This window comes from Phodopus roborovskii, unplaced genomic scaffold (genome assembly GCF_943737965.1).
Source record: "Phodopus roborovskii unplaced genomic scaffold, PHOROB, whole genome shotgun sequence".
Classification (NCBI taxonomy): domain Eukaryota; kingdom Metazoa; phylum Chordata; class Mammalia; order Rodentia; family Cricetidae; genus Phodopus; species Phodopus roborovskii.
Genome location: NW_026126433.1, coordinates 27,501,452 through 27,507,536, shown reverse-complemented (window position 1 = coordinate 27,507,536; position 6,085 = coordinate 27,501,452).

Here is a 6,085-nt window from a genome sequence, read left to right as displayed (position 1 = left end):
GCAGTGGCTTCCACTGCAAGTGGCCCTGAGATAGAGCCGAGTGACTCTGGATCTTCACACACAGTCCATGAGTCCCCTTGGTGCAGAGTGCCTTTTAATTGGCTTATATCATTTCCTCCCCAAGACAGGCTGAGGGCTGCAAAATGATCAGAGCTAAACCATGCAGAGACCAGAATGACAATCAGTGAAAACATTTGTACACATTTGGACTCCAAACATGCAGTCTGTTTAGCCACTGTCGGATGCTAGTCTCTGGCCTCGTGACAGGGTGGAATGAAATCTGGAGCATCCACTGTACTCTGAGAGGTTTGTTTTTGATGACTTAGCAAGGCTATTCTACTCTCTTAAAATGAAAGCTTCCTCTGCCTTACTAGCTGATTCAGTTGGAAGACAGGGACCAGCCATGCTTTTTTTTTTTTTTTTTTTTTTGGTTTGAAAAATAGCTGGGCTCTCTCTGGGTTGCTGGCTGGACTTGTGCCATGCTGCAGGCTTCAGTCCTGCACCCAGAAAGTCCCAGTTCCCTTCAAGCCACAGTGTAGGGATTCTCTGCCTCCTGCAATAGGAGTGAGGTCAGCCTGCTTCTCAATCTGTCATCTGAGAGAGGCTGCTCCTCTGTGGCTGGTGGCAACTGCACTGCCATGGTCCACTTCTGGCCATCAGGGACGTGTTCCATGTTCAAAATGGGAAGTTAGCTAGATGGAATTTATTTCCACCCCCTCAAGAAGCTGGTTCATCTCTTCTGGCCTCATATTCCTTTAAACAAGACCTGAGGGGTAGGAAAAGATGAGCAGGCATTATCTTTCTTTTACATGAAGTGATGAGACCAAAGGCCCAAGGGCCCTCATTTCTGTCAGTCATATTTGAGGATTCAGGTATGTGGTGGGGAGATGTAATGAAGGGACACATTTCCTCTTTGGCTGCTGGCTTCTTTGCAAGCCTCTTTCAAAAATAAGTTCAATTAAGTTTCCTTAAAGAAAACAGTCAGTCCTCTCCTCTCAGTTCTGTAGAAATACTTCGGTGGGCTGTAGCTGGCCTGGCTTTGCTTTGGAGAGTGCAAACAGACTGCTTTCTTGAGATCTTATGTCTACTGGTGGTGATGGCAGTCACTATTTAGTGCTAACCCAAACAATGTGAGTGCTGGGGTAACAATGGAGACACAGATTCAAGATAATATGCCATGTGAAAGAAACGGCAAGCATGGATGTGAAGACCCGCTTCTTAAACACCCCATCCTCAGCAGACTGCCCATAACACACAAAGCCAAGCTGGCCAATCTAGCTGCCCCAGCTAAGCCACCACCTCAGCTTGACTACTGGTTAGTGTCTCATGGGTTTGTATTTTGGACATCCTAAATAGCACTATTGATGATGGACTAGTTAATTGGGTTTTGGTTTTGAGAACGAGTTACTCTCAACTCAGTAGTGGGAGAGCAGAGGGCTGTTCTCACTCACACTAATAGTGAGTGTCTTGAAGAAGATGGTGGACATTGTAGTGATGTTGACAGAAGCTTCTTGGGTGGCTGTTTTTTTTTGGGGGGGGGTACACTGAGCTGGAAGGGCTCATAGGAGAACACTGGGTAGGAGGCTCACAGCCTTGCTTTAAGTTCCGTCCAGAGCCAGCTCTCTAGAGGGCAGCAAACCCTGAGGGCCCATTTAGAAGCACAGCCACAAGGGACTCAGTTTTTAGTGAATCTTCCTGCAAGTTCTGTTGCGGCTGGGCTGGTGTCCCAATGGGCACTGCATGCCAAGACTGTTCTTTGACTTGCCAATGGTTCAAGATGGAGAACTGGATGCTTCCTCGTGAGAAGCCTACACTATGATGCCAGTACTCTCTGGTAGCTCTTTCCCTCCTTGTCCAGGGACAAAGGTGATTTCAAAACATGAAGCGTAAACTGTTCCCCTCCCCCCAAGACAGGGTTTCTATGTGTAGCTTTTGTAGCCTGTCCTCGAATTAGCTCTTGTTCCAAGCTGCACTTGAACTCACAGAGATTCACCTGCCTCCTGAGTGCTGGGATTAGAGGTGTGTACCTCCACTACTCGGCAGAAGCATAAACTTACAGAGGCACTTACCGTATTTGGGTCCAGCTTTGCCTCTAAGAGGACAGTTAATCGACAGCTATGTTAGAGCATGTCCAGTAGACTTTTGAATCCTGGAGCAAATTTAAAAATTAAGTTAAAACAACAACAAACAGACACCCTGTTCCAGTGGCAAGGATGGGAACAGAGTGATTCTATTTGTGGGAAAGTGATAAAGCCATGGTAGAAACATCAAACTCAAGGGTTGCTGGCCAGCTAGCTGAACCTCTTGGCGAGAGACTGTGGATGTAGGCACATTTCTCTCCTGACAGAACCCTGGTCTACCTCTTAAACTAGCTACAGTGTAAGGGGAACACTAGCGACCATATTGAGAAAATTGTTCCCCCAAATTAATAAAGTGAAACCACAGAGAAAGAACAAAATTAGGACCTAGGAAAAGCACTGGGCAGTGGCCTGGAAGGTTATCTGTGTCATAAAACATAAAACCTAGTAAGATAATTGAGGGCTGTTAGCGTTTCATTAAGGACGTGTAAAAAAATATAATCTGTAGAACAAAAGCCAACCCCACATGTGAAGCTCCCAGCTGGTGACCGAGGGGATCCTAGGCAGGAAGGGTTCAAGGCTTCTGAACTGTGTGTTGTACAACAGCCCATCATCTTGCATCCTCACAGAGCCCCTCCCACACCTTATCACTGACACCTTAGCCCTAACCATGGGGATGACGACCACACCTCCTCTCAGCCAGCAGGGTCTGGAGACTCATTTTTAAGCGGTGCACTTTAAAAATTGGAAACGGTGAGATGAAGAAAAATTCAATTAAGCGGAAATGAGTTTTGTTTTATTGCCTGCTGCTGAAGGGCTCTGGGCATGCTGAAAGCTAAATAAAAGCACATCACTGGCTCTCTCTTTCTTGGATTGGTCAAGTGTTGGTACCCTCCCCACCCTCACCCCCACTCCCCCTTTTTTTTAACAGTAGTTGCTCCAACTGCTCTAACAGTGACTGGAGCCAAAAAGAGAGAGTTCAGCAAAGCCATCCCACCCCCACTCTGCTTGGTAGGACCACACTAAAAGCACAGATTCCTGCTGCTAGCTCTGGTGAGGAGGCTGCAGGTTTGGGAGGGGCGCCAAGCGTTCCTTTGCTTAGTGAGGCAGAGCACAGGCGGACAGAGCAAGGCCACCTCCACTCCCACTGCAGCCGCCTACAGGCAGGGATCACACCGGACTTTCCCGTGTGAGGACTGTATTCTGCCTAACAAGGAGAGTCAGGGCCGCAGGACTCCAGATGCCCCTCTGAGCTCACACTCAGACCTCAAAGCCCCAAATCTCCTAGGCTTTGGGTTCTTGGCCCCATCCTTCACCGGTGTAAATTTTGTATAGTTAAAAAGAAACAAAGTTGCATTTTCCTGGAAAAAGAAAAAAAAAAAGTCTCCCCTCTTATTTATTGCCATGTAACTCTGGCGAGCAGAGACCGTGGGTTTGTTTGTATATGCCTCCTGTGTGCTGGCATGAGATGTGTACGGAAAAACTGTAAAATAAAGATGGAAATTCTTTAGACATTGACGTGCCTTGCTTTTTACTTGGCCCTCTGGAGATTTGCTTTCTTGACACAGGCAGCATAAAAAACCAAGCTGACACAGGAGCCTGTCATCACCACAAGGAAACCAAAAACACAACTCTGAATTCAAAAATTACTTATAGCCTGGAATTTGTATGAAATGCCAGGCTGGCTGGCCCCCAAGCCTCAGTGATCCTCCCATCTCCAAGCCCACCCATCATGAGGCCAGCTCTGATTTACAAAGGATGCTGGGGATGCAAGCTCAGTTCCTCATACTTGAACAGCAGGTCCTTCACTCCCCCCCATTCCTTGGGGGCACAATGCTCTGCCCCTTGATTTTGGAAACAGGTAGGGAAAAAAGATCTATTGAGCACATAATCAGTAATGATTGTGCTACAGTTTTATAGTCTTACAATCTCTCCCATACAAAGCATCTGCAATGTCTATGTCTGGGTGACAGAAGACAGGAGGGAGGGCAGAATCCCTCATCAGAGTGATCAGGGCTCTTGCTCTTAGATAACTGTTTTCTAGGGAAATTTCCATACAGGTTTTTTTTCTCTGCAGGGGACATGTTAGTGTGACGTTTAGTCAGAATGAAGAGAGCAATAGATCTTCTCATTAAACAACAAAAAACCCAAACCAACCAACCAACCAAAAACAAACCAAGGGGCTGGAAAGATGGTTCAACAGTTAAGAGTGCTTGCTGCTCTTTCAGAATTTGGTTTCTAGTCATGCTGGGTGGCTCACAATCACCTGTACTTCCAGCTTCTGGGGATCTGATACCTTCTTCTAAACTCTGTAGGTACCAGCACCCATGTTCACACATCTATACACAGAGAGGTAATTAAAAATACATCTTTCCACATCAAACAAGCAAACAAACAAACAAACACCCTTCAAGACAATGGAGTCACAATATTTCTTCAGAGTTGGGATCTCATGGTAGAAAAACTAGAGCATTGCCTTTCCTGAAGTCACTAGTTCTGTCTGGTTGAAGAGATGATCCACACATCTGCAGTGTCGAAGACAGTAGCTACAAGGTACACACGGGCTATTTAAATGTAAATGGATTAATAGGAGATAAAACTGAAAGTTCCCCACATTCATGGTGGCTGGTGGTGGGTGTTTGTAGGACTGGGACAATGCAGATGTAAGAATTCTTCCCATTGCAGACATGGTCCATCAGCCAGTGGTAATAAAGCCAGGCTGGGGAGAATGGGCAGAGGAAACTCATTTGTCACATGTTTAGCTGGTAGCCATCCTGGAACACCTGGAACTATGTGTTCCGAAATACAAACTCCTGCCATCCCTTGTGTCTGCTCTCTCCTCTTTCCTGGACACACACCTTTTGTTTAGAGCACTACAATCAACGACTTGTTGAAGGGCCAGGTTAGGAGGTGGTCTCTAATGCTGCCATTGGGATGCTGTGACATGATCAAAGTCTGAGGTACACTGATGTCTGCTGTCAAGAAGAGTTATGCCCTTTGCCAAACTCATCACCTGTGGTTTGTATTTTATTAGGCCCAGGATGGCAAAAGATCTTGCTGGGTTATATATCAAAGAACGGTAGAAAAGATGATGAAGGCATCAACAGGAAGTAGGTTTTCCTTCTTCCTTCTTAGCTGGACCAGTCAGTCCCTTGGGTGGTTCTTATGGAAAGGCACTGCACACTAGGTAAGGTTCTGCAGCTTCCCAGCTGGTGACTTACCTAAGTATTCCTGAAGCATTAACACTGGGACTGAGCAGGGACATGCTGCAAACCCATCGTGGACAGTCCCATTTGCTCCCCATTCTCATCTCATCATCACCAGCCTATTGAGTTTGTCCTCAATACAGCAAGTTGAAACTGTGGGATCATTTCCACTCTGTGTTGTAGTATACACAGTGCCAACTTTTTGGAATTATTAGAGAGGACGTGGTTGTCCCTCTCACTCTGATACTGGCTTTGTCACTGGGAAGTGGCTCCTGAAAATTCTGATATTGTTTGGGGACACAGCTTTCCCAAAGAACAGTTGTTTAAATAAGAAAGAGAAGGGGCAGGGGCTGGAGAGATGGCTTAATGGTTAAGAGCACCATAGTGTTCTTCAGGAGGACCCGAGTTCAGTTCTTAACACCTACATCGAGTGGCTCACAACTGCATGTAACTCCAGCTCTAGGGAATCCAACAGCTTTAGACTCTGTTGGCACCAGCAGTCACATGAGATGAACGTACTCTCCTGCGCATGCGTGTATATATATATATATATATATATTTTTTTTTTTTTTTTCTGATTTCCTGGTCTACAAAGGGAACTCCAGGTCAGCCAGGAGTACACAGAGAGACCCTGCCTCAGAAAACAATAAACCAATAAACAAACAAACAAAATACATACAAGAAACCACAGACAGAGAGCATTAAGACTTACTGGGCTGTGGAGATGTGTTATTTGATAAAGAGCTTGCCTTGCTTCAATTTCAGAACTCACAGGGAAAGTGTAGAAAAGTGTAGGAAGTC